We start from the raw sequence: 20,814 nt of genomic DNA, 5'->3' as shown, positions 1-20,814 counted from the left end.
ATACGGGGGGAAAGGATGATTTGAAGTTTCTTTTCAGTGACGAATGACTGTTAACCATGTTTCCAGTCTTGTGCTGCCTATGCGATTTGTGGTGGGTTTCTGGCTTTATTTATTTATTTATTTTGCTTTCTGGTGAGATGTTTAGAGCTGTCTGGAATATTCTTTACCCTTCTTTCTTATTCTTCCATGGTAAACTCAAGTTCCTAATCAGACCCTGTTTCACAAAAAACTGAATTTTCAGCCTCGACTTGGTTACTTGTAGCTTTTGTGATTGTTTGTGATTAAGTTTGTAGATAACACATGTACTTCCTGCAGCTTTTCCTCCTTATCTCTTTTCCATCTTCCAGTTGTCTTTGAACGCTAAATGATAGTTGTTTTTTGTTTTACACATTTATTTCTGTGGTCCTTGATTAGCTGGTAATTGATTCTAATAAAAGACATCTTTCCTGTATTTTGATAATCCCAGGTGCCTATAGCCTTTTCATCATTACTTATTACATTAACCTGGGCTTTTGCCCACTTCCGTATACCTTGTTAAGCATGGGGATGTGAGATGTGGGAGAGAGGACTGAGGTAGGGTGTTTCTCTTGACCAGATATAGGTAACAGGTGAACACAACCCATGAGCATTAACTTTCTTTTTCTTTTCTTTTTTTTTTGAGCAATAACTTTAAATGGCTGTAGGGATTTCTCTGGCAGTTCAGTGGTTAGGACTCCACTCTCACTGCTGAGAGCCGGGGTTCAATCCCTGGTGAAGGAACTAAAATCCCACAAACTGCATGGCACAACAAAATAAATAAATGACTGTGAACAAAAATTATTTAAATGCTAATCTTATGATTTGGGGAACTTATAATGAATCTGACATCAGAGTAAAATACTGCAAAAGGACCTCAGGGATCATGTTTTATCATATTGCCTTCTTTCTGTGCCCAAAGTGGATGCTGGGGACACCTTGATGGCTTTGAAACTTAAACAATGTTCTGTGTGTTTGTGTTTTTGGTTTCTCTCTTCCCAGTTCTCAATGAATGTTTTGGCAGGAGCTCAAAATCTGGTACATTTGAAAATTTAAAGCCAGTGTCATCTGCTTATTCTGCAGTTTGTCTCTCTTCCTTAGCTGGTGACATCACTGATTTTCCACAGGAGCCATTCAGGAACTCATGCAGTCTGTCACGAGGAAGAGGAATAGCATGGAGGGAGGCACACACAGGCGAAATAAGGACCCTGTTTCTTTGCCATCGCATATTACATGTAGAGTGAGACAGGAAATCTGGACTAAAGCACAAACTATGTGGGAGGTTTAGAACACCAGAGTCCAGGCGTCCACATAGGTAATACTGATCAGTACCACTTACTGAATGTCCTCTGTTTGCTTATGCTGGAACTGTCACAGTGAGGTGCAGGTGTTCTCACTGTCATTTTATATGTGTGTGAATTGAAGTACAGAGGTTAAGTGGTCTGTAGATGTAGTGACAGGGCCAGAATGCAAATTCAGGTCGCTAATACTGACACCTCTGGTCTTTGTACTGTGCTGTACTACCCTACCAACACATACATTCAAGTCTTTCTCATTTTTCTTAAAAAAAAAAAAACAAAAAACTGCCTTTACTGTGGCCACGTTACTTCTTCACAGTGCTGTCTTTCTCCATCTGTTTCCTTTCTAGATAATGTTCATAAAAAAAAACAAACTCTATGTCCTTCTCTTCCCTTTAGTCCTTAGTTCCTTTCAGGCTGGCCTCCACCATTTACTTCATTGAAATTGTTCTCATGAACTCCACTCGGCCCTTGATTGAATACCTACTGCATGTACCATCTTCTAAAAGAGGCTGAGATATGGTTCTTGTTCTGAGAGAGTTTAGGACCTAATGAGCGAGAAAAAGAATTTCATATGTGTCAATATATGTTAACTCTTGACCAAGCAGTCTTGGCTTTTGGGAGCGGGGGAGGAACAGTTCACTAAGAAGGGGACACTGGACTGCCAACAGAGAGAAAGCCTAAGTTGTTGCAGACAGTGGTATCAGGACTGCATGGTCAGGTGTGGATTTTTAGGAGAAGGTGTATCTCGCCAGTGTGAGATGATACAGTTGTAACACGCAGTATAGGCTTTAGAGTCTGACAGTCCTGGCCACTGAGCCTTAATTTCTTCCTTATACCTGTGTACAGTGTCAGCTCTGTGAAAGCAGGGCTTTATGTTTTTCACCACCTCACTCTTCTCTTCTGAAACAGTGGTCATTAGATGTTTGTGGTGTGAATATCTCATAGGATGTTGTTCAGCACGTGGGAGTTGTTCATACTCCCAGCAGCACAGTGAGACTGAAGTAGTGAGTGGCCATCGGTGTGGTTTAAGAACTGATTTTTGAAGACACCATTGTTTGAAATAGTACACGTATAGTAACCTCCCCTTTTGAATATTTAGGCTTGTAATTTATGCTCACAATTTAGAACAGAGACATTTCACCTCTTTTCCATAGGTACAGTTAGCTGATAACTGTTTTCACCTCTAATATTATTCCTCTTTTCTAGTTATAAATACATCTCTGCTTTTTCTAATTGTTTGTGATGTAGGTTTGTTTTTTTTTTTTTTTTTCCTGCTAATGTTGTGAATTGTTTTGGGAAGTTAATTTCTTTGGAATCATTACATACCTTTACCAGTAAGAGTAACATGAGAAATGAGATTGAAAGCTCCAACCCAGTTATCAGCAGGCTTATTCTTGGGCAAGGCTTGATTTCCAATTTGGGCTAATAGATTTTTTTTTCCTTAACAAAATCATACAACTGTTCTGGCCTTTCTTGATATCTAGTTAGCCTCCCAGCTAATATTCTAAAGACATTAAGCAACAGATGATTTCCCTCTTCTTGTGTTTGAGTTTCATTTGTAAATATCCTTAATTTGTGTGACTTGAGGTTATAGGGTTAAAGTCCAAATACCACCTTTTGTTCCACTTTTGAAGTCAGTAGGATGTAGTAATTAGCACCTACAAAAGTTCAAATTCTGGCTCTACCACTTTAAATTTTGAAAACTTAACACAAGTAATACAACTTCCCAATGCTTCATTTTGCTCATCTCTAAAATTGGGGTAATTACTCCTACTGCCACCACTCAATAATAGCTAGTGTTTATTGAGTGTTTACTATAGACTTGGCATAGTTGTAAGAATTTTATGTATGTTAACTCAATTTTCACAACCATCCTGTGTATTAGTATTATGCCCACTTAAGGTGAGGAAGCGGTGACAAGATGGCTACCTGAGAGTTGTGATAAAGGTGTTTAATAATCTAATGGGTAGTTGTACTGAATGATTTGTAAAGTTCTCCTCAACTCTGAGACAATGATTCTCTGTTTGAAATCTAAGTCTTCAGACTCTGGGCCCTAGAGATTGTTCTAGAACAGATTGTTCTTGCCTTCCCCACAGTGCCAGCCTGGTTTCCTATTGTCTCCGCCTCACACCCCTGCTTCATCCAGAGTCTTAGCTTCTTCACACCTTTTCTCATTGAGCCTTCCCTGAACACCTGCTTTAAAATAGCAACTTCTTGAAATTGCCTGGTCCTTTTCCTTATTCATTTTACTCTGCAGTGCTACTCATCACCAGGCATTCAATGTGGTTTCTTTTTTTTTTTAATTATTTATTTTTGGTTGCATTGGGTCTTGGTTGCTGTGCAGGCTTTCTCTGGTTTAAGTGAGTGGGAACTATCTTCGTTGTGGTACGCGGGCTTCTCATTGCTGTGGCTTCTCTTGTTGGGGAACACAGGCTCTAGGGTGCGGGGGCTTCAGTAGATGCACTGCATGGGCTTAGTTGCTCTGAGGCTTGTAGAGTCTTCTTGGGCCAAGGATTGAACCCATGTCCCTTGCAATGGCAGGTGAATTCCCAACCACTGTACCACCAGGGAAGTCCAATGGTTTCTTATTTTTTTAATCACCTGTTTCCTCTCTAGAATGCCATACCCTGGAAAAAAGAGACTTATCTGTTTTGATCTTTGCTCATCACTTAGAACACTACCTGGCACATAGTGGGCACTCAGTAAATGTATGTTGAATGAATGAATAGTTCTTCAACACAAAACATAAATGTTGAGAGAAAGGACTAGGGGAAGTTTCACAGGAGTGTCATTTAAGCTGAGCACTGAAAGACTGGTAGACTCTGGACATTTGGAAATGGGGGGTGGCTTTCTAAGCAGATGGAACCATATGGATACAGAAGCATGTTGAGACAGCAGGGGGAATATGTGAAGGGAAAACAAGAGCTGACCCAACAGGTAGATTGGGAAACACTGAAGAAGATGAGGGGAGAACCAGGTAATTGGGGCTGTGCTTCAGGAAATATTAGTCTAGTGTTTGTTTAACATGAATGGATGGATGGAGAGTCTGGAGGCACGGAAACCTGTTAGAAGACGTTTACGGTGGCCCTGAAAAGTGGCCAGGTCTGGGTCATGGCAGTGGAAAGAGATACCTAGAAATATTTTAAAGGTAAAATCAATAAACTTTGCAACTCAGTCAGTGTTGGGAACAAAAGAAACATAGGAGCCAGAAATTACCCTAAAGTTAGAATACGAGTGTCCTGAAGAAGAAATAGAGAAAATCAAAAGAATCATCTGGGATGGAATAAAAATAGATTTATGTGAGAAATACAGATTTGATGGTTTATGGGGTAAGTCAACTGAAGTCATCCAACAGCAGGAAGTTGGAGAGAGCGGGACTGTCGTCATGACTACAGATAGAGATTTATAGCTTATCTGTATGGCAGTGAGAGCTGAATCCCCAATAGGGACAGAAATGGATTCCCCAGTAGTAATCCATTAGGAGTGGATTAAAAAAGAGAAGACCAATTTGGGGAATGTTTTGGGGGAGTCTGGAGGAAGAAGAGGAGCCTGCCTAGAAGCAAGTAGAGAAGAAGAACCCGTGTAGTCAGTGTCCTAGGAGAACAGCTTCAAGGAACCCATGTAAGTCAGCAGATTGAAATGCTGCAGGGAGTTTAAGAAAATGAGGCCAAAGGAAGAGGATTCCGTATGGTGACAAGGAAACCACTGGAAACCTTAGAAAGTCTAGGTGGTAAGAGAAGCAGCTTCAAGTATGAGCTGACTGGTGAGGCATGGGAGCAGAATTCTAGTCTGCTTTTGAAACTATGGCAGTGAGGCAGGGAAAAAGAGACAGAGTAGGAGACTTGAGCGGGTCCAGGGAGAGCCGCTTTGTTGTGGTTTGTCTTACTTAAGGATACGGGAGATCTGAGTACTGTGTGCACCAGACGTGAAGCCAGTGGAGAGGAGGAAGAGATTGAAGATGCTGTCAGGGAGGTGGACTAAAAGGTCTTGCAGGTGGAGGAGTCAGCCTGGGAAGAGAGGGAGGCTACTTCTCCCCCGAGAGGAGAGGACGAGTGAAAGAGGAAAAGGTGAAAAGACTGAGCAGTGTTGCTGGGCGAAGGAGGACATGGAGGAAGGTAAGCCTAGTGACCACGGCTTTGTGAAGGCTGGAAACCAGGCCATCAGCTGGGAATGCTGGCAACAGGGGAGCGGCGGTGGGCCTGAAGAAACATGGGAAAGGCTTGAAAGCACTGCAGAAGCATCCTTCAGGTCGGCAAAACAGGAATGAAGTTGCTGAGCAACAGTGAAGAGAAGTAACTCCGGTAGCTTGTTTCGTGGGCAGAGCCTGAGGAGGACTGGTGTGGAGCCGGACACAGCCAGCTGGTCAGTGTTGGTTTCAGTTTCAGTGTCGGTTCTACGTGGTCGGGTCATTTCCTGTGATGCAGGAATTGGTGTATGGACCTGGTTGTTGAAATCGGCAGTTATTAAGTATGAGATATAAAGAGCTGCCAAAAATATTGCAGATTATTTAACGGAAGGCAGGCCATTAAAGGCAGGAAAGGTATGGTCTGCCTAACTGATGTTTTACAACAGCAGGATGACAGCTTCCTCTGACATCTTTCCCGGAATTTCCAGTGGTGATGCTGCTGATCTGAGTGCCTGTTTGCCTGTTCCCCAGTTGTTCCCAAGTTTTTGATTCAGTTTGAGGTGGGGTAGTGGAAATAGAAGACTTAGCTTCTGGTCCAGCTGTCTCACTACTGTATGGCTTAAAATTAGTCTTTTGACCTCTTTGGCCTCAGTTTCTTTCTTTTGAAAAAAGTAAGAGGGAGATGAACACAAAGGATTCTTCTAACTCCATCATACATGACTCTGTTATAAGAGTGTTTGTCCCACACCTGGTACTAAAGAAGCTAATGATCTCTAAATGTAGGTGCAGATTGTAGTATGGGGATTCTCTCCTAATTTGTATTTAATTTGGAATTTTCATAAAAATTTCTGTTTCTCAGGGCTCCCCTGTGGTTCACTGATTAAGACTCCATGCTTCCACTGTAGGGGGTATGAGTTCAATTCCTGGTCAGGGAACTAGATCCCACAGGCCACAGGGTGCAAACCAAAAAAAAAAAAAAAACTTTGAAAAAAGAAATTTATGTTCCTTAGTACAGTTGTTGTGTCACGTTTTGACCCTGCCTGGCTCCCCCTGGGCTCTGTGCCCAAGTATAGGTGCATGTTCTTACACACGCACAAGGGGCTTCAAGGTCTTCCCAGAACACTGTGCTGCGGGACTCACACTCAGCTGTGCTGGTCAGCATGGTAGAGAGGGACCGCTTAGGAGTCTCTTCTGACTCACTGATGCTTGGTGCAAGATGCTTAACCTCTCTGAGCCCCAGGTTCAAGTTTAAAATGAAGAGTGCTTAGCAAGTATGGATAAATGCTTAATAAATGTTATTTTTCTTTCTTTTGTTCTCTCTCCATCTGCTGACTGCCACAAAGTACATAGGACTGGATTACCATACTTTAGAGTTAGTAGGGAGGTGTGTTCATCTCTGCAAATGAAAAATTCCCAGTAATGATATAGGTGGTGTGGCCAAATAAGTGACTTTGTTTTTTTTACTTCTGTGGTTTAATTACATGAGGAATAGAGATTTAGTTAACTGTATTTATGATCTGTTTAAGTGCCCTAAGCTTCTTTTGTTAATATAAAGCTTTAAATTTTTTAATGTCCCCCTCTTTTTTTTTTTTTTTTTGCCAGTCAGCCCTCAAGGAGGTTTATCTTCCTCAAAAACTCTTGTCTACATTTTTCTAGAGCTGCCTGAATGTTGATTTAAGGTTAGCTACCCGTTAATTTGCTTCATTTTACTTTTAAGGCGGGTGTTGCTCCCCAGCCCTGGTGGTGGGACTGACAAGATCCATGCACTGCCTTGCTTCTGTTTTCCTTGCCACAGTCCAGGTGCTTCCAGGCCATAAATCTTAGGGGAATGATCCTGGGACGTACCCAGGGAAGTGCCCAGATGACCCTGGATAGTTAGTTTACAGGAGGACCTGGAGAGAATGGGCCTGGTGCGGAATCAGCACAGGAGAGCCTCATTGACCTGGTACTGCCATGCAGGAAAGGGAAGGTGTACCTGGGCTTGTGGAGTTCTGGAGGGAGGATCCTGCTTCCCTCTTCTGTTTTCAGTCTGATCTCTGCCTTGCGCAGTCAGGCCTAAATCTTGCCTAAAGGAGCACTGTCTGTGATCACAAAGAAAATATTGACTCAGGGATGAGGAAGCAGCCCAGCTGTAAGCCTGTGGGAGTGGAGCACAGAATGGGGTTGGTTCCTAGGTCGTTTTGCTCTTTTGCTAATGCCAGTTTGGGAGGAGGCAGCTGAGACTTTTGGATGTCTTTATTCACTAGGGAGATGAAGAATCAGTTCAGTTCAGTCGCTCAGTCGTGTCTGACTCTTTGCGACCCCGTGAATTGCAGCACGCCAGGCCTCCCTGTCCATCACCAACTCCCAGAGTTTACCCAAACTCGTGTCCATCGAGTCAGTGATGCCATCCAGCCATCTCATCCTCTGTCGTCCCCTTCTCCTCCTGCCCCCAATCCCTCTCAGCATCAGGGTCTTTTCCAATGAGTCAGCTCTTAGCAAGAGGTGGCCAAAGTATTGGAGTTTGCTTCAGCATCAGTCCTTCCAATGAACACCCAGGACTGATCTCCTTTAGGATGGGCTGGTTGGATCTCCTTGCAGTCCAAGAGACTCTCAAGAGTCTTCTCCAACACCACAGTTCAAAAGCATCAATTCTTCAGTGCTCAGCTTTCTTCACAGTCCAGCTCTCACATCCATACATGACCACTGGAAAAACCATAGCCTTGACTAGACAGACCTTTGTTGGCAAAGTAATGTCTCTGCTTTTTAATATGCTAATTTGGTTGGTCATAACTTTCCTTCCAAGGAGTAAGCGTCTTTTAATTTCATGGCTGCAATCACCATCTGCAGTGATTTTGGAGCCCCCCAAAATAAAGTGTGACACTGTTTCCAATAGTGTGAATAATAAACGTGTTTTCAACAAGCATGATTGGGGTGACTAGAAGTGGGGAGCCAGTTCTAGATTAGTGCCACTAGCCACTTTATCATGATGTTCAATGGGGCTCAAGTCTTGAGGCTTTCTTTCCATATTTTGGTACTTGCTTCACTTAGCAGCCTGCCCTAGGAGAAAGTGGTGGGTTCCGAGGTCTGAAAGAAGGGTGCTACAGCCAGAGCATCACACGAGTGTTGAGGGCTGAGAGATGAGACTGGAATGGCCAGCAGGGACTACTTGGTCATGCAGTCTCATAAGCCAAGTTAACAAATGTGGGCTTTTTCCCAAAAATTCGAGGGGAGAAGGAAAATTGTTGCATTTAAAAGGATTTCTGTGCAAGGTAGAGAGTAGATGGGGTGTGGAGGGCAGGGGGCAAGACTGGAGAGAGAGATCCTGTGGGAGTCTTACAGCAACTGTGACGGGGAGGAATGACCTCAGCCCCAACTGAAAAGCAGCAGCAGGTTGAAGAGAAAAAGGAAGTTTCAGAAAACGTTAGGAAAGGCCTAAAAGTTGGAGGGTGGAGGTGGGGAGACCGGGACTGCATTGACTTCAATGCCCAGGTCTAGCTGGAGAAAGGAGTGGTGGCTATGCAGTGATGCCAACTTCCTGAGGCAGGGTTTCCAAGGGAGCTGACAACTTAGTTCTGGAGTGTAGTAAATTTGAAGGATGTGGAGGAGGGCCCCAGTGGGCAGCTGTACATGCCAGCCTAAGGTTCAGAGAGGTGTCCTGGAGATAGAAATTGGCATCATAAAGTAAACAAGGGTGCAGAGAACCAGGGAGGGTCTAGGACCGACCATTAAGGCACCTTAAGAAGCAGCAGAGGAGGTGAAACTGGGAAAGGAGACTTAAGAAGGAGAGCCAGAAGGACCAGAGAAAGCCCCGAGGTTATGACACTGAACCTGAAAAGTGAGCGCTTCAGGAAGAAGGAAGAGGTTACTGCAGGGCATGCTAGTGCTACTAAGAGATCATGTGTGGTAAGAACTGAAATGTCTTTGTGGATCTAATGCCCGTCAGCAGTGTTGGGGTGACCCTTTAGTACACCAGGCCTGTGCTGAGCACTGATAAAGCAGAGACAAAACAGAGAAAATGGAAAGAACATGACACTGGGCATTTCATTTAATATAGTAAAAGTCATATTGGGAAAAATTGTAAGTATTGTTGAACTTCCTCATACTCATTTTTTATGTTGAATTAAATAGGGAGCACCCTAATCTTTTTTATTCTGTGGCTATCTGAAGGTCTTTTTTTTTTTTTAATGTTTAGCCTTATTTGTTTAAATAGGTTCATTTAAACATTAGGTTCATTAAATAAGTTCACATTAAAATGGTTCAGAATTCAAAAGTACAAAAGGTTACTGAGTAAAAAAATCTGCTACTTCGTCCCTCTCATGTACAGCCTTGTATTTATGTGAAAATTTCCTCCCTTTTCCTGCACAAATATTTACCATTCCTCTCACTGTTTTTCTGCTTGATTTATTCATTTTGCAGTATATCTCAGAGATCATTCCCTATCAGATAGCCAACCTATCCTTTTTCATAGCTGCACACTATTTCATTATAGAGATGTATTAATTTATTTAACCGGTCCCCTGCTGATGGAAATTTAGGTTTTCTAATATTTTACTACCTAAAATTTTGTTGCCACAAACCGTGCTGTAGGGAGTTACCTTGTATGAGTCACGTTTCTTAAGTATAGGATAAATTCCCAGAAGTGGAAATTGCTGGACCGAAGAGCCTCTAAAGGTATTAATCCAACCTTGCTTATTGGATTAGAAAACCTGCAGTGAATGGTGGCTATTATTAAGATAAATATAATATAGGTAGGTTATATTAGAGAAAAATAGGGGCATCTGACACAGACCAGAAGCAAGGTGGGTGGTGGAAGCTTCCTGGAGGAGGAAATGCCTGAGCAGAGCCTTGAGGAATGAAAAGTCAGGTGAAGTGGAGGCATTACAAGCAGCAGGAGCAGAAGGGGCCAAGCCCAAGAACTTAAAAAGGAGCTTGTTGTTTGCGGGGAATCTTCCAGGAGTTTAGTGTCACCTCCATTCATCAAACAGTCCACTACCTGCCACAGGTCAGGCGCTGGGCTCTGTCCTACATCAGGTAGGTAGTACATCCAGAAATCACAATATAACTGCAGTATGAATTAAGAAACAGTAGGCTGCGGGCTTCCCAGGTGGCTCAATGGTGAAGAATCCGCCTGCCAGTGCAGGAGACTTAGGTTCAATCCCTGCATGGGGAAGATCCCCTGGAGAAGGAAATGGGAACCCACTCCAGTATTCTTGCTTGGAAAATCCCATGGACAGAGGAGCCTGCTGGGCTATACAGTCCTACAGATCCTCCTCCAGGGGATCTCCCTAACCCAGGGATTGAACCTGGGTCTCCCACACTGTAAGAAGCCCTCTAGGTGATCCCAGTGTACCCTGCAGTCTGAGAAACACTGATGGCGCTCGTTGAAGGTGAGGGAACAGTACTGTAGAGTCAGAGAACTAAACTCTGTAGCATTGCTGGTGTCTCTTGTGTTCTTACAGAAATAAAAGTTATATGATGAAGTTGCTCAGTCATGTCCAACTCTTGGCGACCCCGTGGACTGTAGCCTACCAGGCTCCTCAGTCCATGGAATTTTCCAGGCAAGAGTACTGGAGTGGGTTGCCATTTCCTTCTCCAGGGGATCTGCTCAACCCCGGGATCAAAGCCGGGTCTCCCACACTGCAGGCAGAAGCTTTACCATCTGAGCCACCAGGGAAGCCCTGTTATATATATATAAAAGTTATATAAAAGTAGTTATTTTATATACCAAAGAGATAAGATAAGCTAATAAAACTTGCATTACATTATCAATCTAAATCACTTATCTTGAAGTGTCAATAAAATGGACATAAGTCCTGTATCCCTTGTTATGTGAGAAGGCCAGCACCCTTCACCAGGTTTTCATTATTGTCCCTACTTCCGACCTTTCTTTGATTTTTCCTCACAGTTAAGGATCTTATGAGTAGAGCAGGCTTTACTGAAGGTGTGGAAGACAAAGGGACAATACCTTACAATTAAGAACCGTAACTTAAATTGGATTTTGGATTGCCCCTTTTTTTTTTTAATTATTTATTTGGCTGCATGCAGGATCTAGTGAAGTTGTTCAGTCGTGTCCGACTCTTTGCGACCCCGTGGACTGTAGCCTACCAGGCTCCTCTGTCCATGGGATTTTCCAGGCAAGAATACTGGAGTGGGTTGCCATTTCCTTCTCCAGGAGCCCTTTTCTTAAGAGGCATTTGGTCCACCCCCAAGGCCTCCCTGCTTCCAGACATGCAGCGTGATACTGTCTTGTGGGTTGCTCTGTCCTGAATGATGCAGCTCCTACCCATTCCTGGACTCTGTCCCTTCCCCTCCATAACCCCTATTTTCTCTTCTCCCCTGCCTCCAAATTTCCATTAATTTCCTTTGCTAGGCAATTGATAGATCTCTCCTTTTCTAATCTTCATCTTCAGGGTTTACCTTCCACCTTTAAGGAGCTTATCAGAATATTTTCCCAAACAGAGGTAAACCTAGTCTCTGGGAAGCATTCTGGAGCCAACTTTAAAACAGTAATTTTCCACTGTGCTATTATTATAATATTATAAAATTCTAGGTTCACTTTAGGGGTCATTAGGTTAATTACCTTGCTTCAAGTGGCATCATATTAAACTCTAGCCAATAATTCTTAATCTAGTCCTTATTTCTGTTTTACAAAACTGACACTATAAAGTAGAAAAGACACATTTTTTTAGGGCATGGCAGTCCACTCCAGTATTCTTGCCTTGAGAATCCCCATGGACAGAGAAACCTGGAGTGCTACAGTTCATGGGATCACAGAGAGTTGGACAGGACTGAGCGACTAAGCGCAACACATACATTTTATTTTTTTATTTTTATTTTTAATTGGAGAACAACATGCGTTAACTCCATTTAAAAAAATCTTCAAAGGTCAAGTTCCTCACAATACTGTTCTTATTGCAAAAATTGCTGTTGGGTGCCTAAATATTGTATCAAAAGATGACTACATTTGTAAATTACAGAACAAAGACTGCATAATTACTGGGGAAATGCCAATAATTTAATGTTCAGTAGAGAAAAATATTTCAAAATCTAAAATGTAAGAACTGTGTATGTGTGTAGAAAAAAAACAAAAGTGAGGAGAGCTAGGAAGAAAATGTGACTTATTGAATTGGCAGACTTGTGGCAGAATTTTTTTAAAATTTGATTTCTGTTAATGTCATTGTGTTAGAATAATTACAAAGCTCAGAGGAGAGTCCCAAACTTCCCTTCCCACAATATAAACCAGTGACTGTGTTTATGCTGCCGAGGTTGTCTTCTGACCTGTAGCTTACATTCACCCCACTACCACTTAAGTCTGTCCTTTGAGTTCTCAGTGGAAAAGAGCCAAGTGCCCAGAAGTGTTGGGAAGAGGCACAGCTGAGCTTCTGGCTCTGACAGCCCGGGTCCTCCCTGGCCCCAGATCAAGTACAGCGGAGACCAAGTAAACGTCCGAGCTGTGGAGAAAACGCAGGGGACAGGGAGACATTTCTGTACAAGTAGGTTCAGAAATAGCATTTTTCCGCCTTAGAGCCTGTCTTGCAAATTGATGTACTTTTCCGGTCTCCTGGTTTATAAGCATCTCTTTTCCTTTAAATTGCTTTTAGTAGCTTTTCCTTTAGGGAAAGTATTTCACATCACTGTACTGGAAAGCTACTACAGCCCCATGTGAAGACAGATACCTGGGGATTTTGTTTAGCCTTAAAAAAAAGAAGAAAAAAGGCTTGAAAATCTGGTTTCTAAGTGTTATCAGTTCTTTTTCCAATGATTACTTAGACCTTTGAGGGAAGTCTTGTGACCTTTTAGCAGCTCAGGGAGTTTCTGACTTTACAGCTGCTGCTAAGAATCAGATTCATGCTGAGCAGTTTTAGTAAAGTGTTAGTTATAAATGAGAAAGAAAGGGGTTCTTTTCACAGTTACAGATAAACTATCTCTAATAGTTTGCACCTTTTTTTCATGTTTGCTTTCTTTGGTTTTGTTTGAACACTGAAGATGGATGCTTGAGGTAATAAGTAATATTGAGAGGGAAGGAGGAAGAGAAAGGCAAGATAGAAACTGCATAGCTACCGTAAGTTCAGGCTTCATTTGCGGACCTCAGAAAACACAAAGAGAACACGTTCCACCCGCCCCCCCCCCCCCATTATTTTTATTAGTTGGAGGCTGAGAACACGTTCTTATTCCTCAGTGTTCTGTACTTAAACTGTAGTCTTTTAAAATTGAGATATAATTCATAAAAGTTACCCTTTTAAAGTATACAATTCAGAGGTTTTCAGAGTATTCACTTTTGTGTAACCATCGCTGTCTAATTCCAGAGTACTTTCATCACCCCAAAAGAAACTGCATATCCACTAGCAGTACTTCCTTATTTCCCCCTCTCTCCAGCCCCTGGCAGTCACTAATCTACCTTCTGTCTCTCTGGATTTACCTATTCTGAGCATTTTATATAAATAGAATTACATGTTGTGTGATCTTTTGTGACTGACTTCTTTCACTGAGCATGTTTTCAAGGTTCAACCGTGTTGGCACTTGATTCGTTTTTAGGAAGAATAATATATTCCAATGTATGGATATACCAGGGCTTCCCAGGTGGCTCAGTGGTAAAGAATCCGCCTACCAATGCAGGAAGACACAGGAGACGCAGATTGAATCCCTGAATCAGAAAGAGTGCCTGAAGGAGGAAATGGCAACCCACTCCCATGCTCTTATCTTGAAAATCCCATGGACAGAGGAGCCTGGCGAGCTCCTCCATGTTGGCACGTGTCAGTACTTGATTCCTTTTTATGGATGAATAATATTCCAGTGTATTGGTATACCACATTTTGTTTATCCATTCATCACTTGATGGGCATTTGAATTGTTTCCACTTCTGGACTATTATAAATAATGCTTTTGTGAACATTTGTGTGCAAGTTTTGATGTGTAATTTTTTTTTTTGATGTGTAATTATTTTTAAACACAGTACCTCTGTACTTTTTCAAAAAAGAGAACATTGAAAATCAAAATGAGTAAGTCCCATACTCCTAACACTTAACCCAGGCATATTCTTTTTATATTACCTTCAATGTGTGTGTATTATATACATTTTAAATGGCTGAAATCACATCTTATCTTCATGATCTACTCCATTTTTCTTCTGTTCCTGGTTCGACTCACTACAGTTAGACTTCCACCCTCACCATTAAAAATTAAAGCTCTCTAATAAATTGTACCAATGTTTTATTAGCTCCCAAGGCAAGAGAAATAAAAGTAAAAATGAACAAATGGGACCTAATGAAACTTACAAGCTTTTGCACTGCAAAGGACACCCTAAATAAAATGAAAAGACAACCTACGGAATGGGAGAAAATGTTTGCAAATGATGTGACTTTTCAGGGCTTAATTTTTTCCAAAATATGCAAACAGCTCATACAACTCCATAACAACAACAAAAAAACCCCAAAAATGTGCAAAATACCTAAATAGATATTTCTCCAAAGAAGACAGACAGATGGTCAATAGGCACCAGAAAAGATGCTCAACATCACTAATGATTAGAGAAATGCAAATCAAAACTACAGTGAGGTATCACTTCACACCAGTCAGAATTGTTCAGTTGCTAAGTTGTGTCTGACTCTTTGCATCCCCATGAACTGCAGCACACCAGGCTTGCCTGTCCGTCACTGTCTCCCGGAGTTTGCTCAAGCTCATGTCCATTGAGTCAGTGATGCCGCTGAACTGGAGCAGGTCCTTTCCCAGCACCTGCCCCAGGCTTCTGCTTCCAATGAAGCTGTTCAGTTCAATTCAGTTCCTCAGTCGTGTCCTATTCTTTGTGACCCCATGGACTGCAGCATGCCAGGCTTACCTGTCCATCACCAGCTCCCGGAGTTTGCTCAGACTCCTGTCCATCGAGTCAGTGGTGCCATCCAACCATCTCATCCTCTGTCGTCCCCTTCTCCTCCTGCCATCAGTCTTTCCCAGCATCAGGGTCTTTTCCAAAGAGTCAGTTCTTTGCATCAGGTGGCCAAAGTATTGAAGCTTCAGTTTCAGCATCAGTCTTTCCAACAAATATTCAGGGTTGATTTCCTTTAGGATGGGCTGGTTTGATCTCCTTGCAGTCCAAAGGACTCTCAAGAGTCTTCTCCAGCACCACAGTTCAAAAGCATCAATTTTTCAGTGCTCAGCCTTCTTTACAGTACAACTCTCACATCTGTACATGACTACTGAAAAGCCCAGGTGGCATGTTGACTGACACCTGGTGAAGGTTTACATCCTCAACGAGGACCAGCAGTGGGACAACCGGGGCACCAGGCATTTCGTCTGGCTCCATGGAGTGGCTGAAGGATATGTCCCTTCTAGTCAGAGCCTGACAAAACATGGTCCACTGCAGAAGGGAATGGCACACCACTTCGGTATTCTTGCCTTGAGAATCCCATGAATAAAATGAAAAGGAAAAAAGATATGACCAGTCATAATGGCCATCTTTAAAAAGGCTACAAGTAATAAATGCTGGAGAGGGTGTTGTGAAAAGGGAAACCTCCTACGCTGTTGGTGGGAATGTAAATTGGTACAGCCTCTATGGAAAAACAGTATTGAGGTTCCTTAAAAAACTAGTTACTTCATGATCTAGTAATCCCACTCCTGAGGCATATACCTGGGGAAAACCTTAATTTGAAAAGATACGAGCATCCCAGTGTTCACAGCAGCACTATTTACAGTAGCCAAGACATAGAAGTAACCTAAATGTCCATTGAAAGATGAATGGATAAAGCTATGGTTTATATATACAATGGAATACTCCTCAGCCATAAAAAAGAATGGAATAATGCCATTTGCAGCAACCTGGGTGGACCTGGAGATTACAATACTAAGTGAAGTAGGTCAGATGGAGAAAGAAAAATACATGATACTGCTTATGTGTAGAACCTTTAAAAAATGATACAAAAGAACTTATTTACAAAACAAACAGACTTGCAGATTTAGAGAATGAGGTAGACTGGAGGATAGGGATAGATTGGGAGTTTGGGATTAGTGGGTACACACTGCTATATTTAAACAAGGTAACCGACAAGGGCCTACTATAAAAATTAAAAAAAAAATTTATCTGTGTTGAGTGTTCAGTAGTTTTTTTATTTACATAGATGTGCCACAATTCTTTATCCATCCACTCACCAGTTAAAGGATATTTGCGTTTTCAGATTCTGGCAGTTGCAGCTGCCACAAACCTTTTCACACAGGTTTTTGTGTAAACAAAAGGCTCATTTCCCTTAGATAAACATACCTAGAAATGGGTTGGTTGGGTTATATGGTAAGTATATGTCTAACTTTATAAGAAGCTGCCAAACGCTCTTCCAAAATTGTGGTACCATTTTGCATTCCCACCAGCAATAAGTGAGAATTCTAGTTGCTCTGAATCTTCATCAGCAGTTGATATTGTCAGGTGGTGGTGGTGGTTTGTTTTTTAATTTAGCTATTTAATGTGTGTGTGTGGTAATAATCTCATTGTGGTTTTAATTTGCCTTCCTTAATGACTGATGGTGTTGTGTATCTTTCTGGATGTTTGTCATCTATGTATCTTTGGTAATGCTTCTATTCAAATCTTTTGCCCATTTTCTTTTTTAATTGGATTGTTTGTTTCCAGCTTACTGAGTTTTGAGAATTCCTTATACTCTGGTTACACGTTCTTTATCAAATGTGTGATGCAGACGTATTTTCTACCATCTGTGGCTTCTGATAATCTAATCAAATGTTTTTTATATATTATGCTTTTAGTGTGATAGGTAAGAAATCTTTGCATAACCAAGGTCACAAATATTTTCTCCTGTTTTCTTCTAGAATTTTTTTTTAATTTTGGCTGCACTGGGTCCTTCGTAGCTGTGTGTGGACCTCTGTAGCTGAGGCACACAGGCGTCTCTTGTTGCGGACCGTGGGCTCTGGGTGCACAGGCTTCAATAGCTGTGGCACAGGATTCATTGCTCCCTGACATGTGGGATCTTCTCTGACCAGGGGTTGAACCCGTGTCCCCTGCACTGGCAGGCGAACTCTCAACCACTGGACTGCTTAGGGAAGTCCATTCTTTTAGAAGTTTTGTAGTGGTTTTTCTAGGCCCATTTGTTGACAAGACTGTCCTTTTTCCATTGAATTGCATTTGTATTTTTGTTGAAAATTAATTAATTTCCTAGGGCTGCCATAATAAAGTATCACAAACCGAGTGACTTAGAACAACAGTAATATTGCCTCTCAGTTTTGGAGGCCAGGAATCTGAAATCAGGTGTCAGCAAGGCCACGCTCACTCTGAAACCTGTAGGGGAGGATCCTTCCTTGCTTCTTCCAGCTTCTAGTAACCCCAGGCGTTCTTTGGTTTATTATACCATAATTCCAGTCTGTGCTCCACATGGTGTTCGTCCATCTCTTCATATCATCTCTCTCTTATATCTGTGTTCAAATTCCCCCTTTTTAAAAGGCATCAGATACAATGGATTAGGGCTCACCTTAATGAGGTCACCTTAAGTTGGTTAAATCCGCAAAGACCCAGTCTCCAAATAAGGTCACATTCTGAGGTACTGAGGGATGGAACTTCAGCATACCTTTTTATGGGGTATAAATCAATTCATAACTTTAATTGACCACATGTGTGGGTCTGTTTCTGGATCACCTCTTCTGTTCCATTGATGTGTGTGTTCTTCCTTTTGCCAGTGTCACCCAGTACTACATGTGTTGGGTTGGCCAAAAAGTTCATTCAGGTTTTTCCATAACGTATTGTGGACAAATTTAAATGAACTTTTTGGTCAGCCCAGTAGCTTTATAGTAAGTATTGAAATCAGGTAGTGTGAATTCTCCAACTTTCTGCTTTTCCAAATTATTGATAATTTGAGTATTTTTATTCTTTTGCCTATTTAACTTTTAAAATCAGTTTGTCAGTTGTAGCAAAATATCCTACTGGGATTTTGATTGGAATTATGTTTAATCTTTTCCTTGTTTGCAATCTTAGGGAGACAGCATTCAGGCATTTATCATTAAGTATGATATTAACTGTAGGATTTTTGTAGATGCCCTTTATTAGGATAAGGAAGTTTCCTCTATTTCTAGATTGCTGATAGTTTTTATCGTGAATGGATGTTGACTTCTGTCAAATGTTTCTTCTACATCTGTTGAGATAATCATATAGTTTTTCTTCTTCAGTCTGTTAGTATACCTCATTACATTGATTTTAAACAACTTATCTTGCATTCCCAAGATAAACTCTACTTGGTCATGATGGTATTAATTTTATGTATTGTAGAACTTATTGGCAGAAGTTCTTCAGAATATTCTCTTATTACCCTCTTAATGCCTACAGGGCCTGTAGTAGTGTATCTTCTTCCATTCCTGATAATACTGGTAATCTGCATTGTCTTGTTTTCCTGTTCAGTCTGATCAGTTTGATTTTATTGTTTTCAGAGGGACAGATTTTGGTTTCATTGATTTTTCTCTCTCTTTGGTTTTCTGTTGTATTGATTTTTGTCGTTATCTTTATTGTTTGTTTTTTTCTTCTGCATACTTTGGACTCAACTTACCAGTAAATTCAACTACTTGGATAATTGTCAGATTCCTTGAAAGTACACAAACTATCAAAACTCAATCTAGAAATAGATAATCAGAATAGCCTTATCTCTATTAAAAAATTGTAGTTGAAAATCTTTCCATGAAGGAAACTCCAGGCACCGGAGACTTGATTGGTGATTTTATTTCAACATTTGAGGAAGAAATAATGCCAGTTTCTACACAATCTTTTTCTTAAAATGGAGGAGGAGGGACTCCTTCCCAAATCATTCTGTAAAGCAGATACATCCTGATAGCAAACCCAAGAAAGGTGTTACTAGGAAAGAAAACTACAATCAAGCCTTCTTTATGAACATAGATGAAAAGTTTTTAAAATTTAAGTGAATTTCCTTCCACAATCTCTGAAAAGGAAAGTATAATCACGATGACTCAGTAGGGTGAGCTTCAGGTATTATTCCTCACATTCCTTGCGGGTGGCTCTCTTCCCAATCTTGGATAGCTTACACACACACACAGTATTCACATGAAGACTTGACGGTGCTGTCCGCAGATGTCTGGAGTCCTCTCTGCAGGTCTCTGCTCTACATATTCAGGCTGCTTCGGTGGCTTTTAGCTCTCAGCCCTCTTGGGTGCCCAGTCCTGACTGCAGACTCTGTCCACGTGGTAACAGGCAGTCACAGGGCTCAGCTCAATTGTTCTGTCTCTCCCCGGCTTCACTGTCCTGTGTGGCCTGTCATCCAGTGTTTGGAAGCCATAGTTTCATGTATCTTTCTGGCTTTTTAGTTGTTCGGGTTGGGAAAGTAAATCCAATTCCTTATAACTCCATCTTGGCCAGAAGCAGAAGTCTGTAACTGGAATATGAAATGATTATATCACATTTTACAGGGTCAGTATACCCAGATCTTATTAATTCCCATAATGTTTGACGTATAAATTGTTCTCATGTTTTTGTTGTATAGATGATGCCGAAGTAGACCTTTTCATGCATATACTTTTTTGCTTCTATTGAATTATTTCCTTAAGTTTCCAGGAGAATATTACTGGATCAAAAGGTAATTTTAAGAATTGCATTTACGTCTTTTAATCTGCTTCCAATATATTCTTTGTTACTCAAAAGTTTCTGCCTCTTAGTATCCCTGTGACAACAGCAGGGCCGGCCACCAGTGACCTGGCTGCTTCAGCCAGCTCCCAGATGGCTGCTTTCAGGAAGGTTTCCATAGCAACCGGAAGCTGGAAAAACCTGCCTGCCCAGATTAGTGATATCACTTCCAGCTCCTGTTGGGAACTCAAGGACTCGGGGGCAGTTGGTGAGAGAAATGGCCTATATATATAATTTGCAGAGTCTTTAGAATATACCCAGAGTCTGACCTGTTCTCACTGTTCCCACAGTAGCAAAGCCAACATCACTCCTACCACGTCACCACCTCCTGCCCTGCAGTCTTCTCTGCACAGCAGCCAGAGAGAGCTTTTAAATCCTGAGTCAGATTGGGGTTCACTGCTGCTCAGAACCCTTAAGAGAATAAGATCCGGTTCTCTGTTGCACTGTAAGGCCCTCCTGAGCTGGCTGTCCCCTGCAGCTGCTTCCACCTGCCACATCCCTCCCTGCTGCTCCTGCTGCCTGGATCCTCCTTCCTTCAGGAGCCACAGGACTTGGTCTCCCACTTCCTTTTGTTTGGGTCTTTGCTTGGATGTCACCTAATCCTCAGAGAACTTTTCCTGATCACGTTAGCTACATGGCCCGTTTCTCCTAACACTTCTGTACCTTTACCCTCAGAGGACTGTAGGTAGCACCGTCTGACAGCTGTTTCTGTGTTCGTTGTCTGATTCCCTGTTGTGACGTAATTGTGGGGACTTGTGTTTTTCAGTGTTGCATCTCAG

At 41.8% G+C, this 20,814-nt stretch overlaps 1 protein-coding gene across 2 annotated transcripts in view; it reads left to right on the top strand.

Moving 5' to 3' along the window:
- The window catches only part of SGSM3 (small G protein signaling modulator 3), a 33,108-nt gene that overhangs the window by 804 nt on the left and 11,490 nt on the right, over positions 1-20,814 (top strand). The window lies entirely within an intron of this gene.

This window comes from Dama dama, chromosome 22, assembly GCF_033118175.1.
Source record: "Dama dama isolate Ldn47 chromosome 22, ASM3311817v1, whole genome shotgun sequence".
Lineage (NCBI taxonomy): Eukaryota > Metazoa > Chordata > Mammalia > Artiodactyla > Cervidae > Dama > Dama dama.
This window is presented reverse-complemented; position numbering and strand designations above follow the sequence as displayed.